At 45.1% G+C, this 25597-nt stretch overlaps 1 long non-coding RNA gene across 1 annotated transcript in view; it reads right to left on the bottom strand.

The window, feature by feature from the left end:
• Window positions 1-25597, bottom strand: part of LOC128083303 (uncharacterized) — a 75256-nt gene that overhangs the window by 34186 nt on the left and 15473 nt on the right. The window contains exon 2 of the long non-coding RNA XR_008208026.1: window positions 18180-18282. This is a non-coding gene — a long non-coding RNA (uncharacterized LOC128083303). The remainder of the gene's footprint in view (window positions 1-18179; window positions 18283-25597) is intronic.

The following is a 25597-nucleotide window of genomic DNA, read 5'->3' as shown; positions in this document are numbered from 1 at the left end:
AGAAGCACCAACCTTCCCAGCCTCCAGAAGCAATTCCTTAATGCAAGAACCCACCTAGATCCTGCTCCAGCTGCTAAATTAGATGCCAATCACTGCCGTGATGCTCAGTTCTTCCTGACACTGCAGTGAGAGCTGCTGCCCACTGCAGTGCTGCCAAAGGTGCTGCAGCTGAGGGGTGATTCAGTCTGCTTAACTCAGACCTTCTCAAACACTGTGGGCCAGGTTCACATGATAAAATCCAGTCATTCCTTTGAAATGACTTTAGTTTTTGCTATTACTGAAAACTACTGGCTTATTTCATCAGTGTTATTCTGGATTTACAGCAGTGAAAATGAAAGAAAAAACTGAAATTGCCTATCATTGTCAGTTAACTGGGGTTAGCACAGGGTGTGAATTTAAAGCAGAACTGTCACTGAATTCCTTCCCAGATTACAGCAGAATTGGAACAAAGACACAATTGGTTCTGGATTAAAATAGCAGGATTTGAGAATGTGTACTGCAGAGCAGCATCCTCTTCTGTTTTGTAAGTCCAGAATAGCAAGAGTAGCTGTGCAGGCTCAGCAAGGTGGCTCTTCTATTCTGACCTTCTGGGCATCAGGGAGACTGCTTCCCACCTCCTTTCTTTTCCAAACCCAGCTGACTCTCCTGAAAAAGGTTTCTGTTCACACATACAGTATGAAATTCTATAGGGCCCACCTGCATCATTTCCTTTCAGCATTACCTTTTATTACTAAACTCTTAATTTATTTAAAATGGAAAAAAAAAAATTCTCACAGAAAAGCAGAACAAGGATTTGTAGGAGCACAGCAACGTTTTCCAAACATGCTTTCCCCATGAGTCAGGGTCCATCCTGTGCACCAACACATCCTGCAGACTTGCACTAACCTGTGGGCAAAGCTGGAGGTGAGCACAGCCCAGGCACATGAAAGACACCAAGAGAAACCAAAAGGAGAACTTTACATCCCAGGAACAGCCCTACAGGATACACTTTCCCAACAATTTTATTCCCAGGATATCAACACACTGCTAATTCTGCTCCATGCTATGAAAACTGCATCCCTGCTGCTGGACTCACAGGGTTTTGGAGGAGCTCTGACGTCTCTGCAAAAGCAGCAATTATAATAATCATAATCACCACTGCCCTGTGCTGCCCTCACTGCAAAGCACAGGGGTGCCCGAGCTGAGGGTTGTGCACTCACACACAACAGTTACTCCTGTAAAATGCCTCACCTGGACATATTTATTCTGAAATAAAATGTGACTTGATACCATTTACTTTATTCCTTTGGACAGTTTGGTTGCTTTCTTTTAAGGTGGATTAGGTTAATGCAAACCAATGCTATTTACTCCAAGAACCATACTGTTTTTACACCAACAACTTACACAGGAGTGACATTATTCCTTAGTTTTAGACACAAAAAGCACACAATTGCATATGTTACTAATCAGTATATATCATTTCAGTGTCTCAAGGACCAAAGAGCCTTCCTGATGAGGACAGATTGGGTGAGTCCCTGTGAGTAAGGCTCCCTCCCCCAAAGCATCACCATCTGATCTGAAAGGCAGGCAGTGATTTTCTAGCATCTTGGGCTGTGATTATAGGACAGCATATCAGCCCAAACATCCTGAATGCTCTTAATTAAACTCTGAGGGTGAAAAATTAATCACCACAGGTATTTTATTATGCATGACCAGTTAAATTAAAAAAAAAAATCACTTTAAATTTACATAATGTTGAACTGAAAATTATTTAGCAGTCACACTGAGACTTAGATAATTATTAATTATTTAACCTGTCTTTCTATCACCAGGGAGGAGCAGGCAGTGCTTTGCCATCACTCTGCTGCATGGGGGATCTCAGGAAGAGGCTGCAATGCTGCATTCCTGCCCTCCTGCAGCAGCCATGCTGCACACCCTGCAACAGCCCTGTGCTCATGGGGACTGCTTCTGCTGCCCTCCCCACAAATAGCTCTTTATCTAACTCCACAAATACTTATGCTCTATGCTACTAATTAATCTCCAAGACAGACTTGTGTGGAAAACACTGTTCAGAGTGCTGGGCAGGATTATAGGCAGGTTTCTCCAGCAGGCAGAGAACGTGATGGGACAGGAGTTCCCATGCAAGTACTTGCCCTGCAGTGCTCCCAGGACAGCCCTGCTCAGCAGCACTGCCATTGCTCTGGGATATCCCCAACACTTGTGCCTGTGGGAGCACACCAGACCTGTGATGCTGGGAAGGGGCACTTCCATCTCCTGAGTGTATTCACTGCTCTGTCCACAGTGCCAACATATCAGCCCAGGAGAGATCCCTCAAGGTAAGACGATAACCCACCTTATCAAATAACCACTTTAATGAGCCAAGATTGCAAATAAGAGACAATCGTGTGCGATAATGCCTGAGTATGAAACCAGATAGAATATGGACTGCCATGATCTCTGCAAAACACAGGAGGCAGTTTATATAGATTTTCCTTAACAACAGGTATAGCAAACATCAAAATTCACCTCAACATTTTGAAACCAGGCCCCAAAATTAGCCTCTTAAAAAGTCCAAGGGCAAATGGTACCAGGTAAATGATTCCCCACTGCACTGCATTTTAAAGATAACAATAGTGACTGTAGCAAATTACTGCACTATAAGAAGCTCTGCTACACATTTCATCGACTGCAAGAAAATCTTGGCCCATGATAACATCAGCAGGAGATCAGCTCAGATCCTTCCTCATCCTAAGCAGCTGCCAGCCACACACCACATGGAGTGACTCTGCTCTCCTTTCCTACTGACACCACATCAAAAAGCCAGTCATAGATTCTCAGCTACTGTGCTGCTCAGGGCCCTCAAGAACTTGAGCAGACAACTTAGGGAACGTGAGAGGCTTTACCATTAGTGGCATCTACCTGCTTGGGTGATTCAACACACCAAAAGTTTCACTTCTAAGTAATTCTCATTTCTGGTCTGTAAGTCACCAAAGCAACAGCATGCACAGGGACTGCATTCTGACACAGCTGGAACCTCCCCTGCTGCTGGATGAACATCTCGGAGCTCTTACAAGTAGAACCATAAATGGCAAGGCGACACCACGAGGTGACTTACGCACAGTTAAATCTCCTCATCTGATAGCCCAAAAGATAATCCAATTCATAACTCGCTGTGTGCCCATGCAAAAATGTGACTGGGCCAAAGCTCAAATAGGAGGGAAAAAAAAAAGAAAGATCTGAAAGCTAAGACTTCATTGGACCTCAGACAGGGAAGAGATGGTGTTAGCCTGGCCTGTATGTATTTATATACCAGCCTTCAGAGAACAGCAATGCTCAGTTGTCCTCATATGTTTGTCTGCCTGGGGAGAGGTTTCCAGTTACACAAATTTATGGCTGGGTGATATTAACAGATCTGATTTCTTGAGAAAGATAATGAAGTCCAGGCAAGGAGCAGAAATGTCAGTACGACAAGCTGATCGCTTACTACACCATAACTTAATACATCCTGTGCATGTTTGGGAGGATGTTTTTGATGAACTAGCAACTTAAATTAGCAAGGAATTTTTAGCATGTGCCTGGTCTTCTCATACGTCAGGTATCAGGATTCACCTTCAGAGGGGAGATCATTCCCTAAGCATGACTCCATTTGCTCCAGCATCACGATTTATGACTGCAAGGTGCTTAGAGGGATGAGTGGAGAAGTGGAAACATCCACAATTATTCAGGGAGAGCAGATGTTATTGGACAAGAGCGTGCACCGTCAGTTTCCAGATAACACAGCTCTCTTCTGAACAGGACAGGAGAAACCACAGCCAGAGCTGCCTGCCTCGCAATGACCAGAATAACAAAACACAGACAGAAGCACCCTGTTCTCCAAAACCAGAGGACAGGTGTGGAGCAATTTGTAACACTCCTGAGCCCAGACAACTAAGTCCTCCTTTTGCACATCCCTGCAAGATCAAGGAGTGAGACTGGTGACTTTCCTCCTCCAGCAAAGCAAAAGACTGTGCAGGGCAACGTAAACACTGCAAAGGTGGATCACGGTAGGATGAAACAGAATGGCTGACACGAGCCTACTGGCAGTTTGTAACAAAACTGTGACAGAAGACAGGTTTAGGCCTCCTGCTTTGTTATCTTACTGTAGTCAGATCCTATTTACAAGACCAGTGAACACAACAGCTAGAGAAGTGAAACTGTTTACTTGTAGTAAACTGCTGATGCTCATAGCTTTTGCTCCATGTGCCTCTCATGTTGCTTTCCCATCCTTCCAAATATAGTCTCCTGTGATAGCCAAGATCTGGAAGGCTTTTAAGCAGGAGTCTGTTCCCAAAGGGCAGCGCGCTGTGCAATTTGGCCTTTGCATATCACTGGCACTCAGGATAGAGAAAGAAATAATCTTCCTGGAGATTAGACAGAAATCTGTACAAACTCAGAAACAGGGAGATTAATTGCTGGAAATATTACCAAACCTGTGTACCATGTGAGGTACATGCTCATGCAGGGTGTTGCGTATGTGGATCTTTATATAGCAGGCATGGTGGGCGTATGTACATACAATCTGCCCAGAATTTCACAACTTAACTGGGTGGAGGGCAAAGAAAGCTGTTGTGTGGAGGGAACAGAAGGATCCTTCCATTTCTTCTATTAACTGTATAATTTGTTAATTCTCAGTGACCTGCTGGCTCAGCTGGCCTATAGCTTTCAACTCTGACCCAATCTATGAATTCAAATCCCAATCCTCTTTTGTAGCCATGGGAAAGTCCACAGACATCCTTCAGATCCAGAGCTAGAAGGAAGCAAAATAATATCCAAGAGCCATAGAGAAAGCAGAGGCCTGAAGACAGAAAATAGTGACACAAGTGACAAAGACTGACCTGCATTTTATCAGCAAAGGAAAAGTACCTCAGGTACTGCCAGAGCCCACAAAGCTGCCCATGCAACAATGTGCTTTGAGCTCCTTGTATAAAGTACTGAGTAAAATGCTGGTCCACTGAAGTCCGTGGGAGCTTTGCCATTGACTTCAATGGTAGTTCCAATCCTGCTCTTTCATTTCTTCTGCTGATAACACTGTAAAGAGCTTCACTAAGTTAGGAAGTGGAAACACACCCAAGGCACTGTGAATGATGAGCTGCATGTCTGGAGATGGTCACTAAACTGTAAATAAAGCTGTAAGTGTTTGGACTTTGCTCACAGAAATGTGTTTGGTTTTTTTTTTCCCCAACTGAAAATTCAGGCTTGATAGAGAGCAGGGAGAGCACAATGACTTTGAAAACCTCCTGGGGCAGACTGACATGAAGACCAAGCTGATGCCAGGAACACAAGTAACTGACCTCTCTCTTAGAAAGTCATTTGTGCTAGCCAAAATACAGGGTATAAAATGTGTATTAGCAAACAATTAAAACTTCTGACAGCAGCTGACAGAAGGACATGCCAGAGAACAGAGCTCTGTGGGCCCTCAGCCTTTTGTTCCTTTCCATATACATTTTCGCTTTGTTTTACAGTTAGCTCCCTGGCCCACACCTCCCGGATCACTGAGCTGTCCAGGAACCTTCCAAATTCCCATCAGTTTTACAGAGAAGGCATCACATCTCTTAATTTTCAAGGGAGAGCTAGAGCTCATCAGACTTGGTAACTATAAAACATTGCTCGCAGTCTGGGCTTTCTTGTGACTGCCTTCCCTTCCCCAGGCAGCAGTGGCAGAGCAGTTGCCGCAGCTGAGCAAACACAGGCTGGTGTGCTGAGCTGGGAGAGCTGGTGAAAAGCACGGCTACACCCCAAAGTCATGGAGCACAGAGGGAGAGGATACCTGTATATGAAGTTTGGTTTCAAGCTTTAAACAAGAAAGGCGTCAGTAATCACAGGATTTTGATATTTCTAAGGGCTAGCAGGAAAACGCAGAATGACGAGGTTTGACGTAATTCCTGAATTACATCTTCCTTCTCTGGTCCATACTGCAAATTCATGCATTTCTAGGCTGTGTCACTCGGAAAAGTAAGTAGTATGGCTTCATCAGACAGCTCTGCCCGACGTCACGCTGACCACAAACACCTCTCTGCTGCTCTCTGAGGGAACCCTTCAGTATCATGCTAGCTGTACACAAACCTGGAAGACATGCAGGTGTTTAGATCTCCTAATCTGAGCTCCAAATCTCACTCAGAGCCATCTTCTGGTTCTCAGTGCATCTTTTGATCTAATCCTTGTCCTGACTTGTATCGGTGATAATGCCACTGGCAACAGGTGAAGTCAGGAATGTGAGAACAAAGAAATGTAGAACAGACGGAGACCATCCAGGCCATAAAGCCCAGCTTTCTGAAAAACTTATGAGCCTGAAAACTTCTAATTCTTCTACCCACTTCCATTTCATCAAAGAAAAGTTTTTAAATCGCCCTATAAGCAGACATGTATTGACATTTTCCATCCAATGAATGAACGGCTGTTCATTTAAGACCAAAAATCATTTTCACATAAATGAACCTAAAATTAATTTTCATCTTCTAGATTAACAAAAACTGAGATGCTGTTAGAAAGTATTTTACAAGGTTGATGCAGACTTAAGTTAGCAAGTGCCAGAGTAGCTGGCACCTCGCTACCATGCCTGGAAGAACTGCTAACCCCAGCAGAGCTCCTCTGACCCCCTTGCACAGCAGCCCTGCTCCTGCCCACCAGTCACCCATTGCAGAGAGCACCCAACGCCCTGCACGCATCTGCTCAACAAACAGCAGAGATGCACACTGAGCTGTACAATGGAAAGTGAAATGAGAAAGGATGCACTCCCTCGATAGCATGAGACTCAAGACATGAGAGCAGTAGATGCCAGAAAAGCAGACAGAAAGAGCTGCAGCATCTATTACCATTTACTGGGTACACTGTTTTTTGCACATAAAACACTAACTCCTGTTCCTGCCAAAGTTAAAAGCAGAATTCCCACTGGCTGGCCTAAGAATCAGGCCCACTACGTATTTTAAAAAGTTAGATCAGCAGCTTTCAAAGTCTCTGGAGGGTTTTCATAACACTACCTAATTAATTCACAGGCAAATAGATTATTTCTCAGGAGGTGAAAAGCAAGAATTATTTAAAAGCAGCCTTTAGGCAAACTACCAGGGAATAAGAAAAATATAACTACTGGTTATGTCAGATTTCATTTTCCAGATCAAAAATTATTCTATCAGCTCCTTCTCTTTGCTGTGAGTCTTAAAAGGTGTAACGAGAACCTGCAAGGGCAGGAAAAGAAACTGCTCCATGCAGCTCCAGATACCCATGATCCACACTGTAATGCACTTCTGCTAACAAATATCTCCTAAATGGGACCACACCAAGGCACGGCAAGGAGGCACAAAGGTGGAAGTGCTTTCCCCTCATCTCCAAGTCTCTTCTGCGTGGGGCAGAAAAGCTTTTTTCATATTGAATTATGCAATGCAAGTGACATTACAGGTCACAGCTTGATGTAAGCAGGACAACTGTAACCCCTTAGCCCAATATCTGCGTAAAACAATAATAAAAGACCTTATCCAGAGGTCTTATTTTCTAAGTGCCATGAGTTAGTCTTGGTGGGAAAGCACAGCTGCTGATGAAGTCCCACAGAAGGTTAGTGACAGTGCTGGAATGAGTCAAGGTCTTCTCACTGCCCTGCTGACAAATGCTGCCTCCAGATTTGCAGTTGCTGTAGTTCAGCACAGATCTACTGAAGCAACTGAAACTACACCTGCTTACACCAGCACTGTTTTGGCTTGAAAGGGTGGTAAATGTTTTTCGAAATTATGTGTGGAACATCAGAAGATGAAAAAGGCATTAAAGTCTGAGGTCCTAGTGGAAGTCAATACAACCAAATTCTATAATATCTCTTCAAAGAAGCCAGCTCAGATGAGAGTGATAGGAGAGCTCTCATGTTAATACATCACTTAGCTGATAATTTAGAAAAGCTTACTTAGTATTAGCTCTATGCATAAGAGGTTTGTGCTTCTTAATCCCACCTAAGCCTTTTAAGACACTGCGTTTTTTAATTCAAGGTTTTACAAAGGAGAGGGTGTTAAACTCTGTCCTACAACAAGAAGAAAATGGTGCAGGCTGGAGAGCAAAGGACCCTGTGAAAAGCACAGCAAGTCAAAGATGTAGCAAACCATTAGGGGCAGCTTTGTGGCATTCCCATGTCCTGTGCAGGCAGTGGGAAGGAGTGGAGGGCACAGCACAGGCTGGTCGGACCCTGCCAGGGTGAGCAGAGATGCTGCAGCCAGGACGAAGGGAGGCTGCTGTCAGGGCAGCAACTCCAAGCGGGGGAAAGCCCAGGATATTCCCCCATCAAGTTCTGTGAGATAACTACAAGAACAAATCAAGCAGATATCAGGTGACCAATAGCTAGATCATCGGCCAGAAAAGCATCTCACTAAGACTATTCTGCAAGTAGCAGTATTATTTCTGATTTGCTGCAATACTGCTGCAGTTGCTGTTCAAAGCTGGTTCTCTCTGCTTTGCCTTCAGGATGTGGGAATCATTCCTATGCAACAGGAGTGGTAAAGGGCTCTGCATTATTCAGCCCTGCTATCCCATCAGCCTTACTCCTTCTCCCCACACACTGAACAAATTTCCCCCACAGCAAAACCAGCTTCTGGAAACTCCCAGGTTGGGATAACAGTGTCTTTGCTCTTGGCACAGCAGAGGTGATGGCTGCTGCTCCCCTGCCAAAGTCTTGGTTTGGGGGAACTCTGCTGCTGAGCTGTTTTTCTTTTGGGGGTGTTAAACAGCAGTTTTGAAAATCTTTAAATATTCAAACTTGGGCTTAGCCAGTCAGATCCAGAAAGCACTCAGAAAACACCAGCTTCTGAGCGGGCTGGCGCAACCTCCTGTTTTTCTGGGATGCCCTCCAGGTACCTGAGGACTGTAAAGCAGAGAAGAAGGGAGAGTCAATAATTCACGCTTTTACAGGACAAGATTCAGATAAGCCTGAGCAAACCATGTGCTCTGCTGGGGCTTAGCTGCTCCAGTCCTTACATATTTTTGGCTGACAGCTCCTTTGAATTCTAAAGGAAAATTAAGAAGCTTGCTGTTTTAAGAGGTTTTGCAAATCTCCTTCCTTTAATTCTCCTCATGTACTCTATATGGGTGTGTTCTCATTACAGTTAGGAAAGACCTGAAGATCTTGTTTCCAGGCTCTTCAGAATGGGGCAGATTTGAATTCAAGTCACGGGAATGTGAAAACAAAAAAGGTAACACTGAAGGATTTCCTTACTCACCATCCTTCCCTAGACTTGACTTAGATCTTGGGAGTTTTACTGATTTCTGTATCTTTTCACAGCTACAGTGCCAAAATTGTATTTGATGTTAACGCACTCCAGACGAGATATTTACATTTCTTCATGGAGTCATCTAGATTTGAACGCATTTGGCCCAAAAAAGCCCCTAAGAGCTGACTCATGGTTGGTCTGTACAGTAAGGCAGGTATTGTGGCAGTCGCAGTCAGAGCCGCGCGGAGTGGTCGAAGGGAGATTCTCATGAGGACACTTAGGATTATTTTAACGATGCGCACAGAAAACATAATGCAAGCAAGGACTCATTTCTGTTACATTCAAGAAAATGTTTACGTTGGCAGAAAATGTATCTCTTCAAAGCCTATTAATGCAGCATTACAAAAGGCAGAACAGTCAGTTCCTCAAACCGGAGCTCAAACCTGTTTACTTTGGTGAAATAAACAGTTAAAGGCAACAAGGGGTGCAGCGCCATTGGACAGTCCAACGCGCCGAGCCCAATCCTACAAATGCTTCCTCTTACGAGGAAGCCAAAAATCAAACTAAATGATACTAATCAAACTTAAATGACGTTAATACACATAGCAGCTCTGTTCTTGCCAGCAGTAGCTAGAAATAAAATTTATCAGGCTATTTGTCAAGGTGCAGTCTTGCAGAACACAATGGCATAAGCCTAAATAACACATAAATAAATAACATTTTCATTAAGTTTTTCAGCTGCTTTAGCCACAAACTGGCAGTCACGCTCACCAGCCAGAAAATGGTTGTTTTTTAATAGGCTGTTCTGAGAGTGGCAGGCAACAGGGACACTTCCAAACCGTATCTTACTATTTTATCAATCCCAGCCATGCCAGGACAGACGCTTGGGCTGCCTCCAGGCAGGACAGCTCTGTGTGACCGTGCTGCTCCCAGCAGGCAGCCACAGCGTCTCCATCCTGCATTCCTGACACCAGGACACCAATCCCATGCTGGGACGAGCACAGTGCAGACATCCAAGCATGTTGCATGGAGCCAGCCTGAATAGGAATTGGTGGTGCTGAGCCAGAGCTAATAAGTCTGGCGAGACCTGAGCTGACTCCTGCAGTCATGAGCACAGGGAGCCAGGTCAGGTCCAGCACTGTACCCAGGCATTACCCTTCCCAGAATCAGGAGCACTGGGAAACACTGCACAGAGAGCAGCTCAGCTCCCACAGAGCTTACTTAGCATCAGTCAGCCTTATATCACACAGAGCTGTCTGCATATTTCACACTGCTCTTTCCAGAACTCACATTAGCCGGTTTCCTTCCTTACCTGAACCATCCCAGTGTCTAACATGCAGTGGTGAGCTGAAACTAATTTGTAACAAAATTAAAATATTCTGATGAGTTGTAGCCAATCTGTAGTGGAACCGTTTGCAAACAGATGGTCAGACTTATCACGACCATTTAGTCTGATCTGCTGGTTAACGTGGGTCACAGAAGTTCCTTCCTGTTGGTGGATTACTTCTGAGAGCTATCAGCCAGCATAGCACTGGGCCAGCACTGTTCTCCATCACCTGTGTGGTGACTTGAACAGTGCAGTTGAGCAGCATGGCTCTTTTTCCAGCATCACAAGATTCAGAAAGGTGCAAGTGGGCCCCACTGTGCTGGGATTCAGTAGGAGCTGTAGAGGGCCACCACCAGCTCCAGGAGCTTGTACTACCAGCTCCCATTGGCAGGGGGCTGTCACAAAGCCCTGCCTCCACTGGCAGAGAAATCAAGCGGAATTGTGCTTAAGTAAGGGCTGAGTCAATCATGAGTCAGGACTCGTGGACTTGGCCCAAAGCATACATACATTTTAAAATAATTGCCTTGAGTGCTTGGATAAGTTTTCAGCAACAGTAGGGAGATGTGAATAATTTTGGTCCAGAATGAAGATCAAAGACTGGTGAACACATCCATGCTACCCAGCCTTGTGGGCACTGTCCAGCCCAACCACAGGAGCTGTTTGCTTCCCAGGGTGAGAACCTCAACCCATGAGTGTCGAAGAGTGAAATCATAGCTACTCTTTGATGTATTTATATGGGTGGAGATTCCAGGTCATGCAATGAAATGGGATTACTCACACCCTTTTGTTCCCAGGGATTAAAGCCTTTATCTTCACATTCTCAGCAGGAATATCATAATGTTTTGGGAAAGAAACCTTAAGATCTATACCAGTTACACACTGCTGTTCTTTTAAATATATATGATATGTGGTTAGCCTTCAGGATAGAATACAGAAGCATAAGAACAAACAAATGAACTAACAGTAAAGGACGGAGTACAACTGAACAACTGAGCACGGTCTATCAGTATGGGCCCAGTCTTTTTTTTTCCCTCACTCCCACAGAGCACTCATCACTTGTAATCATATGGGAAAACTGCACCAGCAAAATAACATATTGTTAATATTCCTACGTTGATTCTTTTCTGCCTGTGATATCTTGCCCTAGCTTGAACTGCCCCAGGCACATCTATTACATTCATCCAGTGGATATGGCTCCTTCAGGTTTGAAGGTAATGAAGAGATCCTTTAAAGCATTTGCCTGCTTGGTACCAAGTTCATATCTCAAAGGATGAGCGTGACCCCAACATACAAAGTCAATTTAGGAGCCAGAAGAATAAGTCAATTTAACAGGTATCAGCACTCCACAGTAAGTATCTCAGTGCTTGTTCTGACCTCTTGGCAAATGCAAAGTAAGCCAAAGTAGTTCTTCCCTTCCACAAAAAAGGGGATAGCCACATTGCTTTTACTGGGGGTATGAGCATGAACAAGGCAATTATGGTGAAGAAGCTGGCATGCAGGAGCTTGCTATGCTCAGGTAATTTGCCTGCACATCAGAGCCCGCAGCACAAGCAAGGCTCAGAACCAGCACAGATTGTAAAGTGGGGTCAGAAATATACAACCTGGGCAGGCACAGCTACAGAACCTCAGCACCGCTGTCATGGGTTACATAGAAACCTTTCTGCTATACATTGAATTCATGCTCTGTCATTTGGCATCACGGTAACTGACATAACATACATGTGAGTAACACACACACAGGTTCGTTAGCAGCTCAGAAATTCTCCTGTGCTAAGAGGAAGAAGAGATGGTATCACAGCACAGATGTAAGAGTGGAAATGGCGCTTCGGTTCAGGACCAGAAGAACAGATCTCTGTGACAGCCCATGGGAATCCCAACAAGATTTCCCTCCAACCCAACTGTTTCTATTTGTATTTGTTTAGGTGATGTCCCTTTGTAATCTGTCTTAGCTAGGCAGAAGAGGCATGCCATAGGGAAGCTATTAGCAGTAATTAGCATTACTGGCCTTCAGCAGATGCTGTGAACCAACTGCAGAGTGCGAGGTGCTGTACAGGTCAAAGCAAGGAACAGCTATGCCCCAGAGAATATGAAGCTAAGTGAGTAAGCAGTACGTGTCAGTTCACAAGTTTAAAACATGCCTTACAGTGCTTCTCAACCAAATAGCAATGACAGACTTCAAAAATCTATTTTAATTCCTCATGTCAAACCATGAGGTGAGCATCCTGTCTCCACTGCAGAACACAATGTCTCGTGCTCACAGTCATGAGGCAAAGTGTAAGCAAGAATCTCAAGCACACTGTGAAGCAGAAAAGGAAAATTCCAATTAAAGACTATTCAGTTAAAAAACTTATCACATGTCTTTCTGACACTATTTTTAAAAAATGTTCAGGCATGATAGCAACTTGGTGAAGTGCAGAACAGGTTAGAGAAAACAGATGAAGAAAGAGAGAGCAGGAACTACATGCAATGAGAACAGCACATCACGCAGCAGCCACACCATGGGCACTTCAATCACTGCTCAGGATTTTGCAGACGTATCTAAGAGAGCCTTAATAAGGGATTTCATGCTCTGTTCCTTAAAAGGACAACCAAAATTGCACTTATCTGCCATCAGAGCAGACCACTGACCATAGGCTCAGAAAAAATGCTTTCACAGAGATCCCAGTGAGAGTCTCTCCCTCATCCTGCCATTACTTGGTAATCAGTGTGACCCAATTGGGACTGAGGGGGCCAAGGACTTGCAAAAGACTTATGCACATGCTTAAGACTGAGCACAAGAATAGCTGCAGTGAAATAAAGCACATTTATGAGTGATTTCATAGAGTAAGCTGAACTCTGCAACTGCTCGGCATTTCTGCTGATTGCACATGCATCAATAAAAGGATTGTTTTGCTAACAAGTATCAGCTGGGCGTTACATGGAAGGGAAAGGTGAAGACATGAGAAATCAGGATGGAAAGTTGGTTGCTGAAGGAAAATCAGAGACTGAAGAAAGAGTGTTTGGCTCTTCCAGCAATTACAAAACCTGCCCAGATCCCAGAAGGGAGAGCTCAAGTGAGCTGCCTGCCATAGCTGTGCTTCTAGTGCTCACAAAGGTCAGCCTGGCCACAGGAAAGTGCGGGCACAGCCAAATGCCAAGAGCTGTGGGTTATTCCTGCAGAACAACCACAGATAAAAGCTCCGCTCCTCAGTTTCCCCCCTCAGTAAAATGGTATTGATCTTTAGTGAAGTTCTACTTGAGAAATCCTCATATTTCAGAACAGTGGTAACAGTGCTCTGCCTGACGGATATATATGTGCTGTAGGGCACGAATGGTGGCATCACAGGGCTGCTGCCTCCATGGGGCTCTGCAGAACACTGCTGCAGCAGGAACCACAGTTAAATGAATTAGCACTGTGTGCAAGGATCTGAGCTACTGCGTTTGGTCAGTTATTGGAAGGGTGACCAGAGCAAGAGAAATTTCTTCTTCTCTGAAGGCAGGGAGCCAAAAGACCAGCAATTACCAAACAATGTGCAGACAGAGCATTGCAAGCATTCCTCATGGGAAACGTAAGCCTCTGCTCCAATCCATGTGTGATGGGGAGCACTGTGGGCAGGCCAGGACCACGCAGAGCCATGGAGATTGCATTTGAATCCTTAAGCCTCAAATTGGGCTCTGTTCCCCACAGGAGTGTCCAGGGCACAAAGGCAAGCTCTGAGCACAGCTTGAGTTCCTCCTCTGGCTTGCAGCAGCAGGGGCTGCCTAGCCCTCTGTTCTGTTCCAACATACCAAAGTGGCTTCTTCTCTTTAGATATTTTTTAAAATGCATTTCTGAGTGCTATTATTTTTACTTTTAACCGTAGGGTTCTGGGAACCCTAGAACCTGGTCCAAGACCTCAGGAACCATCCCAGAACATGCCCTGGAAGCCCAGAGTCCCAGCGGGACCCTTGCAGCCCCTATTCAACTCCAGCCCTGAACCGTGGCCCCTCATTACTCCTCCATAAGGCCAGCAGCCAACACAATTCCTGCTCAAAGAAGGTGGCACATAAATATATACCAGGTGTAGGAATGAGCATGAAACCAATCAAGCAGTGAGAGCACAGCAGCATCACCAGATTGCACAACCACGTATGTGTGTACATACACTCACACACGTATCTACATACAATTTTCCCTTTTCCCGTAAGGCATTTTATTGTTTTGTTAATTCCCAGGATATAATCTGTTTTGCATTAAGTGGGATGTTAAGCATCTAATTGTCAAGTGCTGATAAGCCATGGGAAATTTTATGACAAGATAAACATCAGCTGAATGGAGATAAAACACTTCAGATGCTAAGGCAAGATTCCAGGTGAGATCAGCCTGCACGCTTGTGAATACCAGCATGGAAGGCATGCCAGGAGGAGCTGCAGAAATGCTACAGGTGGAAATGGACAAACTGAAGAGCTGAAGATCAGAATCAACTGTTACCAACTGCTCTACATTCCCAGCTGTGTGGGGCACTGACACTTTGCACCTGGACTGATGTCATCATCTGGGAATGGCCTCAAGTTTCATGTGTTTGATGTAAAACCTGTCATTTACTCCTAAAGTACCACAACACCTACAAATAGTGTCAAGTACCCAGAAGTACCATAACACAGACTGTAAACATGTTTTTTTGCCCTCTTTTATCTCTTCAAATCAGACTTTGCAGCATGGCCCCAGCCCAACAGCTAGAGCCAGTCCCTCGCCATCTGGCCCTGCCACGAGAAGTTCATGCCCTCGTAGGTGAAGATGTGACATTTCTGCAATTCAAACTGAGCTTGTCAGCCCAAGTAACTGCTTGATCTTATGAATGCCAGCATTACGTTCCACTTCCTCCTGTCCATGTATGTCACACTATCCTACTACAGGCAGCGAGCTCTAAGCAGAGACTTCTCACGGCTGCAGCAGCAGCCCCAAGGCTGTGTGAGTCAGCACACTACCTCACACCTACTACCAAGACCCAATATTTGGGTGTCACTTTTACTTTGGGTACTGGCCCATTGGTTTTGTGATTACACCTCTTCAGTTGTCAGTAAGCTGCTGTCTAGAGCAGCATAAGCACAAGGGAAGGAAAACACATCCACTTTGTGCTGGCTCTAGACTAACAGCCCCTCCATCAGCCTCAGTGTTGCATCAGCTGGCTCCTACTTATCTCCATGACCTCCTGCTACTTGCCACTCTCTGTCATGATTTTGGAACAGCAAATGCAGCGATTGGGTTTTGTGATCCTAGAAGACTTTGAGCTTCTTAACCTCAAGCACTGTTTGTTTTGCTTGGCACATTCTCTATGACCGAACAAGAATGGGACTGGCTCTCCAGAGCAGCCTCGGGGTTAGCTGCCTCCAACCACAGCCTGGAAGTGACAGTGATCCTGCCTCTAGCCCACCCCACAGACCTCTGACAGTCTTGTCTGGAGAAGCTGCACAGTAAAGGAAAGGTCTTACATGTTGTGTGAATTGACTGGGAGCTAGAAGAGAGGAGAAACATATTCCATCTGCCTCTGGCACTCTGCTTTCAATGGACACAAATAGACTTTGCAGGGCACCCAGTTGCTCCAAAACAACAACCTAGCATCCCTGTCCTGTATCGTCAATCCACCAGCACAGCTGGCTCATACCTGAGCTTAGCAGGCTCCTGCTGAAACCAAGCTGAAACCAAGGTCTTTTCCTCGCAGCTCTTCCTCCCTCAAGGTTTTGCATCATACAGCTCTCTGTTGAGTGAACAGCTCAGCTGGAATTCTCTTTTCCTACTCTCTGGGCTGCCATGACGATTTTCTCATGCTCTCTGAGACTGGTGGGGATTTCTTCCCTCTTTACAATTCTTTTCTATTTTGTTTAAAAGATGACTATTTTCAGGGACCTGAAATTTCCTGGTAATTCAGCGTTAAAAAGCAACTGGCAATAAGCTCACTTCCAGTACTGAAGAAGCTGCTTTTTTCCTCCTTTTACTTTCTTTTCTTTTCCCATTTTTGCTATACAAAGTGTGAAAGGAAGCCAAGAAGGAAGCACTGTAAAGTTTCTACGTATTTTAGGGACAAAAGCAGTTGTCACTTCAAAGGGTATTTTTACACTTCATCATATCTCAGGTGAGTCTATTATGCACAGTGCCACTGCAAGCCAGGTAACAGTCTTACACTGCATGTAAAATGAAGCTCACATCCCCAGCAGAATCAGAGCTGCGAGCCCGGCCTGGGGCTGGGCACTGGTGAGTCAGCACTGACCATCCCAGAGCTGAATCAGGCCTAATTCCATTTTAGCCTGCTAAGTGAAACACATTTCTGACAACTGCATTTTGTAGCTTCGAGTTATTTTTTGTCTCTGCTCTAAACTAACTTCACCTGTCTTTTTGTCAAAGACAACATCTCCCCACTGGCTTCTTGACCTGAAATGGATTGAATTTCAACACTGAAGCTCTCTGAGCTCAGATTTTGTGAGTGTTGCTTGCAATTACTGTAGGGATCTGAGAGAATTTGACATGAAATCCTTTGGCTCCAAATCAGTGTTTTACAAACACAATACTTTTTTTTTTTTTCCCCCCCTCCTTTTTTGGCCTGAAGGTGGAATGTACATTCTTTGGGTAAAAAAGAGAAAAAAAAAACAAGAAAAAAACCCCACCAATATCTACTTCTATGAGGAGTTCTAGTACACTGCTATTAAATCATTTAATGTAGGATCAAGCACTCCCCAGCAAGCTTAGCATGACTTGTTCACTGATTTGAAGTTACCTCTACGTGAACTGATGGATCACTCCAAGTGCTGCTCCTTAACGAGCTGTGGCTACCGAAAAGCACTGTTGCTACATTAACTAATGCATTAGAAGACTTAATTCAGATGACAAGGCAATTTCTTGCTGGCCTTCCTTTCACAGTAACATCTCTCCTTGCTCCTTCCCCAGGGCAACAGAGGTGCACTCTGCCTCTCAGACCTTCGCCAGCTTTCTCTAGGATGAAATTCCTAGCGGTAAAAGAATCTTGTTAAAAAATGTGAGGGGGAGGGATGAAAAAATTTCAGTTGCTTTGTAACTAATTTTGCTCTGCTTTGTTGCCCCTGATATTTCTAGCTGGCTGACTACAGCCCAGCGCTGCCTCCCCACGCACAGCCTGCAGGAACACCACAAGGACCCAACACTGAATGACCCAGATGTGGACTCCTTGCAGCTTAAGGTTGAAGCCCTACTACAGGACTGGCATCTGAAAGCCGTGTACGTATCTGAAGTCATCTGAAGAAAAATTCTCCTGAGTCACTGACCGTCTGCATGGAGATCACTGCACAGCTGGCATCAGTTTTTGCATTGCCAGGGAGGGCTAGCAGCATCGGGGCAGTGGGGATGTTGCCTATTCTGGCATTTAATTCAGCAAGGCCTAGGTTGTGCATGCTGGGCAGCCGCTCATGCTGATGCCAGCCTGGCTGCACTATGCCAAGGCTAGCCCCTCAGCATGCATATGGGAAAAACACAGCACACCCACACTCAGAGTCACAGGCTCCAGTCCCAGCTGAGTCAACTCAGCCCCATGTTTTTGCAGAGAAGATACGTGGAATCTGATTGGGCTTATCACGTGTGTACAGGGCAGGGAGTGGCTCTTTGACTTCAAAGAACAGATAAGGCCATCAAAGTAATTGCCATCTTTAAACACTGTCTCCTTACTCACTAGATCACCACTGAATTCAGACTCCAAGCCTCTCACTCCAGTAACCAAGTGGATGCATTTACTGCTTGCTGCTCCTGTTTTAGCTTGCAGAGTCAGCGCCGCCCTGGGGAGAAGAGTCATCAGGAATGACTTTCTGCTTAAGGATCAACAGCTTCTGGTTAGAAGCTTTGTCTGAGATACAACATGATATAATGCCCACTGCCTGGGGACTGTGAGCCCCCCATGGGGCTGTAAGCGTCAGGCTGCCCACACTGGGAGCAGGGACTGCCTTTCCTTTATTCCCTGCATAGCACTCCTGTGTTTGGGAAGTAAATGTATTAGGTTATGGTGTGGGCCTGAACTGAGAAGACAGTCACTCGGAAAGAGGGGGGTCCTGTTTAACCCCAAGGGCCTGTTCCTGCAGAGCAAGTGCAAGAGAGCACAGCAAGCAGGCAAGATGACAGGTTCCCCACCCTGAGAACAGGAGATGGGAGACACCACCCTTGGAAGAGCTGGGATGCCAGAGGAGAGGCAGAGGTGGATGAAAACAAAGTGAACTTTGTGGCTGACTCAGGGCAAGACACAGCCTTCTGTCAAGGGCTCTGCTTCACCCAGCACCACCTTGTTAGGACTCAGATGGAAAGAATTTCACTTGCGGGCAGCAGAGCAAGGCAGATACACTATCTCAGCACCCCACCCCATCTCTCACTAGGCTTGTCTCAGGTTTTGATATGCAGCATGCAAATTTGGAATGCATTCATAAATAAATGTCAAATTCTCAGATGTATTGTCAGCCTTAAAGAAAATGAGTGGACTTAATTAAAAATCCCACTGTTTCTTTTAGTCATGACCTGAGTCACATCTACAGCCTTACTGCTATGTAAATGTGTAACACATGCATAGAAGTGCGACCAGTACTTACTGACTGTGAGAAGCCAGCAAGATGACTATGCCAGTATCTGAGAAAATCATCCAGAAGCTGTAGCAACAAGAGGTTCAACAACTCTGAGGATTCCCTGCGCAATATACTTCTAAATGATACGTAGATTGCAATTACTTTCAATTACAAGATGCCAAGAAGTTTTTTTTCCATGTTTCTCATCCAATACATTTTGCTGTATTTCAAATACTTTGCTTCATCGGGTAAAAGCGCAGACCCATACAGATCCAGATGTGCAATAATAAAAAACGACTCATAGTAGGCTGACACCTATAACCCCTAAAAACATATTTGTCCAAGTTGACATTCCTGACACCTATTTGGTTTCTGTGCTGCAGCTCCCGTATTTCTGACCCCCGAAATGCAGCACTCCCGCCTGGTGCTCAGTGGTGGGAATGTCAGCTCCGAGCACTAAGGCTGCAGGACACCCTGGGGCTGGAAAATTCCTGGCCCAAGGGGCTGAGGGCTGAGGGAAGGGCACTGTTCCCCATAGGCTGTATGTAACACGGCCACTGCTGTCCCCTGGCTCATCCTGCCTTGAGCATCACCCTCACTGCTCATGTGCTTTCAGTGGGATAAAAGAGGAGCCAGTATCAAAAGCTGACCCCAGCAACACAACTGACATTAAACCAGCAGAAGGCACTCGCCTCGTGCACACAGGATATACCTGCCCATGTTATCCCATGAGAAGGCTTCATCCAAACCACAACAAAGGCTTCCATGGGCTTTGGATGAGATCTGCTTCAAAGTTCTCCCTTTTCCAGAACAACCTCATTCTGGATTTATGTTGGCTTGTCACAAAACCAGTGGCAAACATCCAATGACTTCAGCAGTAAGTATGTTTTAGCAAAACTCATTACAAATGGGGTTAACTCTCTCCTAAAGAAGATAGCAAGCACTGCTTTTCCTTAGAACACACAGGGGGCCCTTGGCTGGCCATGTCCTGCTGGGCAGCCAGTAGCAAACCCCTGGAGCACCGGGAGGTGGCTTTTTCCTGGCCTGAGCACACTCAGCCTCTTGGCTTCCCTTCATTCAGTTCATCAAGCAGACGCACAGACCAGCTGACCTGCTTTCTACAGTCAGAGTTCCACCATGTTACTGGATCTTGTTTGCTGTTAATAACAGGCATTTACACCTGATGTGTACAGGCACTTACACCCAATGACTTGCACACAGCAAACAAAGACAATGGGCCAACTCTTGTCCTCTTGACACTTACCATTTTTTAGCTCTAGCAGCGTGCATGTAAAAGCAGGCAGAACACTGCTCAGTAATTTTGCAACCCGGGCTGTCAACCTTCAGTGCCAAGAACTCTACCTGTTGCAATATGAACACCACAGCATTATAATATCTGCAGTGCCTGCTCATGTGATTAATAGAAGGTAGCCATCTCCTTTTTTAGTGAAGCAACATGGTTTGTATGTAGGATTTTCCACTTTTAACTCTTTTTTCCAAGAGATTAGAATTTGGTCATAAAAACCATATTCTGGAAAGATGTTTAGCAGAGACACTGCCTTGGCTCAATTGCAAAAAAACCTTTTGATAGCAAACTTAAATCCTCCATTCAAGCTGTGAAGTGGCAGGACTGTGACACCAATGCAAGCATTTTCACAGAGGTTTTTCACATTCCCATCTGTTCCACCACACCCTGGCCCATACAGAAACCATGGTCTCGTTTAAGACTCACAGAGAGCAGTGGGAATTTTCCCATCACATTGCAGGGCTCTACCAACACATAACTCACTGCCCAATTTTCTTTCCTTTGCCTTTTTGCTGAGCATGCTCTTACCTAAACCTGGCCTAAGCTCAGCAGGCCAGCTCTGCTTGGTACAACATCTGAGCATGTGCCTTAGTGCCAGGATTCAAGAATGCTCTTAAAAGCTTTGCTGATATCAGAATTGAGGGGCCTTTAGGTTCAGTTTTCATTCCCACAGCACTGGTAGAGCTGCTTTCAGGGACTGCCTGCTCCTCTTTACCGCTCGTGAAGTGCAGAATCTCCAGCCCTGTTGGCAACTACAGAAATCCCTCTCCACTCTGGGAATGCATCGTTAATTGTGGAATTTGGAAATAGTGGATGTCCTTGCAGTTTTCAGACTCTCACTGTTGAGAAAGTAGATCCTGTAAGAGGACTCTGTGGGACTATTTCCTGCTTAGAAAATAAAGAACATCCAAGTCCAGGAATTTAGTCCACTGTGGATGTACTGAAGACTGAAGGTCAGGCTCTAACCTCAGCCACTCCACTGCCAGTCCAGAACACATGCTGAAAAGTTAATGGAATGACTTCAGACTTTCCCCAGCAGAGCTGAGCGCAGACACGGGCCCACACTGTCTGGAGATGGAGATATTCTGAGCCAGACTCTTCACCCTCAGTCTTGGGAACGTTTTCATAATGGAACATGATGTTTGCAGAAACTAGTCCAGAGGTGGCTTCTCCATCTGTAAATATGTCAAGAGCAAATTGGCAAGCTGACTGCTCCATCCCTGGAATGTGCAGGAAATAGCTGTAACTATACTTACCCATAAAAGAAATAGCTTCATTCCCATCACCAAAATGGTTTCTAACATGCCATGCTCACAGCAGCTTTGATAAAAGGCCGCAACACACTGTATGCCCCTTAAATGGCTTTTAAATCTCAGCCCAAGCGTTTCATTATGAGCTCATTAAAAGATGACTGTTCCTTCAGACTGCTGTGGTCACACAGCAGAACACGAGGTAATTGGAACCACTTCCCCCATCCTGCATCAACGTGTAATATAGCAGTCAATGTAAACGCTTGCTTCGCTTGCCAATGTTGCCATACAAATCAGCACACCAGACTTGGCAGCAGTTCAGCCAAATCTGGCACCAGCTCCAAGCTCATTCGTTTCACTGTTGTTAAGAAAAACAAATCTGTATCATGAACGTGCTTCAGAACCCTCACATTTCTGTTTCGTTTTTGCACAAAATACGGGTGAGATTCTGCTCTGTTTTACTTTGGTGCAAATCCAGAGTAACTGCACTGACTTTAATTCTTCCAGGTTCTCACCAGTCTGCGTGTGATCTCAACGCAGCCCTAGATCTGACATAAGGGATGATTCATCAGCCAGAATACATCCTTTACTATGTCATTAGCATCACAAACTCATTCACACAAAGCAATTCACATCAGAACGAATACAGGAAGCAATATCAAAGCTGGTACGGACACAGGGATTGATGCTGGTGTAGCTGAGTCACTGATCTTGCTAAAAGTCCATGTCAGAAACTTTCTTTAACAATATTGATTTTCAAGTTCATTAACTGCAGGCAATAATCCAGTCTGCATTAGGACAAGCAAGAAAGAACATAGCTTGTTTTACACCCAATTTACATCCACAAGGGACAAGAGTTTGTCTACTGGTTGTTTGTTGGTTGCTTTTTACCCTCCAGAAAATCTTACTAGATATCTGTGAAAAGCTATCACTGTCTTAAATTCGGATTCTTTTTTGTAAGGGGAGAGATACCGTGTGTTTGGTATTACACTGTGATGGGGACTGTGGGTTTGCTCCCACCATGGCATGCAGTGCTGTGCAGAGCCCACGCTCACCCTACAGCTACCTGCACAGCATTTCACGGCACTGTGCAGACACAGCTCACTTCAAAAATCGACGTAAAACACAGCAGGGAAGTAGAAACTCAGCAGAATAAGAAGGGCATCTGGGGAAGTGGCGAGGATGCCAGTGCAGCCCAACCAGAGCCTTTAACACCTTCATGAATGTCCAGGAACCCCAAATCTCCAAGTTCAACGTGCAGGAATTTGTGCCACTGAGGCTTTTCAGATACATGGTAGAGGGAGAGTGAAAGTTAACTGAAATGCAAGGGCCTTAAGAGAGAGGGACCTGAAGCATACGTTCTGTAACAAAGAGGAACTCCCACCCCGTCAGTATGACAAAACAACACATGATGTGTTTGCGCAGAATATCAGTAATATTTGTCATACAGTATTCCTAAATACTCAGTAATTTGGATACACATCATACCCTTGAAATGAAGCTATGCCAGAAGCGTAGAATAGCAACTGCCAAAAATAGGGTTTTTTTGCACAGCAATTACAGGAAAGAGAAGGAATGGGGCACGCTCTTACTGTGCCCCGTGGGACCCTGGGCAGGAAAGAATCTTCCTTCTGCTCCCACCACATTCTGTAGTCTCTATTTTAGCTCAGCAAAGCCTCATCTTAATTCCTTATGCACTCTGGCCACCTCTTTCTACTGCAGGTGGCTTCAGACCCTTCCTGCTCTGTACGGACTTCCCTCAGCTTCCAGCTTAAATCTACCCATGGACAGCTCATAAACACTTGTTCTCTGGCCAGAACTGGGGTTCAAACTGATTCAAACCCATTGAAATTAATGAGGGTTTTTTTCCCCATTGACTTCAACGAGCCTTGAACTAAGGCCCTGTGTGTGGATGAAAATGCTTTGGGCAGCTTTTGTAAAAGGAGAGTTTTATCCTGTTGATCTTGGCCTCTCTCTTCAGCCTGCTGTGAACTGTCTGCCTTATTTTAATGCTGTATTCTTATCCTGTTCTAGTGCAAAACTCCTGTTGAAATCCAGCACGGTCTTGCCAAGTTGTTATTAATTACCGTGGTTCTCGAGGCTCAATCCTGCAAACTGATCTGCATGAGCTCACAGGTCTCTCTTAAAGGATCTCCTTTCAGGATTTCGGCTCTAGGTCTACAAAGCAAGGCCCAGAGGGAAAATGTGATTGGCAGTGCACGCTCTCAGCTCTGCCTGCCCTACCAGCACCACTACAACCTTGAGCACATAAGCCCAGCACTGCTGAGTATTAAAGGAAGGGCAGGAGGACAGCGGGGACACGGGCACGAAGAGCCTTGCCTTCAAACTTTTCAGTCCAAAACAACTTTTGCTTGTTAGAGTTCATTTAAGTAGAATTCAGCTGTGCTGGAGGAGGGTACAGCTCAGGTGCAGCTCTGAACAAAGGGAAGAAGGCCATGCAGCAGGGCTGAAGGGGAACAATTTGATTTTACTTTGGGGTCTGCAGCACAAGATGCTTCTCATCCTAACAAACAGCAAGATTTTGCACAGGATGCATAGGAGCACAAAGTGTTGATGTGTGGGCATTTAATTGTATCTCCAGTACTAGGAAATCCTTCTTTGATTAAAATAGGGCTCTGGATTAGTCTGCTCTGCCTTTATTACTGAACTCAGTACTTGCTAGTGCCAGGATCACAATAAAAGCAGGTTTAAGATATACTTGTGTTGTTCGTTTTAGCTAAATGGTTTAAAAAAAAAAAAAAAAAAAAAAGATGGAAAATGCTGCTTACCAGTGGAAATAGAAAAACCTCAACTAGTTATTAGAAAAAGTTATGAGCTCTTCAATTAGACCACAGGTGCTTTATAAAGCAAGCAGGTCAAGATGTACTTTACTCCTTGAATCTGAAATGTTAAAATAATCATGTCAGGTATTTGCACAGAATCATTCTGGATGCGTTCAGATCTCACTAATCTAGCTGCTCAGATGCCTGTAAAAATAAATAAGACCCTAAAAAAGAATGACATCAGCCATAACTACTTATTCTACTCCAGATTTGGCAGGTAAAAAATCAGCAAGAAACCAACTGCATTATGCTGACTGGGCTCCGCGCCTATTTCCCATCATGTAGGGAGCCATGCCAAATCCTTGACACAATAGCAATTTTTGCTCAATGCCAAGTATTCTCAGCCTGGCAGTGTGAATGCACAGCCGTCTCCTGAGGTCATGGAACTGTAATGGCATCCAAACTGCAGCGAGCATCGCTGCTTTAGGAGGTGAAATGGTTGTTGCATGAGGCCATTTCCACTCAGCCGAGCTGCCAGAAGGTGTGTTACAGTGACACCAAACCAGGGAACCCTTAACGGAGCCACGGTGCATGCCAAGCAGCCAGCAGCTCATGGAGCAGTGGCCTCCAGGGAGCCTGGAAAACAGCTGGGTCAGGAGAGCTGCTGACCACCCCAGTATCAGGTATCTGTGCAAGCTATGACATAGCAACTGCCAGTCACGTTAGGTGACAAGTGGCTTCTATTTAGACGTGCTCTACTCAGTCAGTACAGAGATAACAAAAGTGCTTCACTGCACTGCATCTTTCCATAGGGATGGGGACACCTGACAACAGCACAGCAGAGAGCTTAGCTGCTAGGCTGCAGTGCAGGCACAGACAGTTCTTCCTCCACTTACAGCTGAACATCATGCCCTGCATAACAAACACTGTAGAATCATGCTGGCTTAATAGTATACTTCTACAGAGATGGACATGCTCAAAGGATGTAATTAGATGTTGTCAGCCACTACGCAACATGTCCTGTGCATGTTTGGTCTGTATGGCAGACCCTTGTTTTCGTGCTGGAGAGTCAAAGCAGTACACTGAACCTGCCCAGCTGACAAGGTGCCAAGCCTTTCATAAGTCACTCAGGAAAGTCAAAGCGTCCTTAAAGCTCACAGGGGCATGAGTTATGAATGCTGGAGTACTCAAGAAAGGCAAAACAC

The sequence above is a fragment of the Tympanuchus pallidicinctus genome, unplaced genomic scaffold (genome assembly GCF_026119805.1).
Source record: "Tympanuchus pallidicinctus isolate F22 unplaced genomic scaffold, pur_lepc_1.0 scaffold23, whole genome shotgun sequence".
Taxonomy (NCBI): Eukaryota; Metazoa; Chordata; class Aves; order Galliformes; family Phasianidae; genus Tympanuchus; species Tympanuchus pallidicinctus.
Note: the sequence above shows the minus strand (reverse complement) of the source record. Positions and strands in the feature narration are given on the sequence as shown.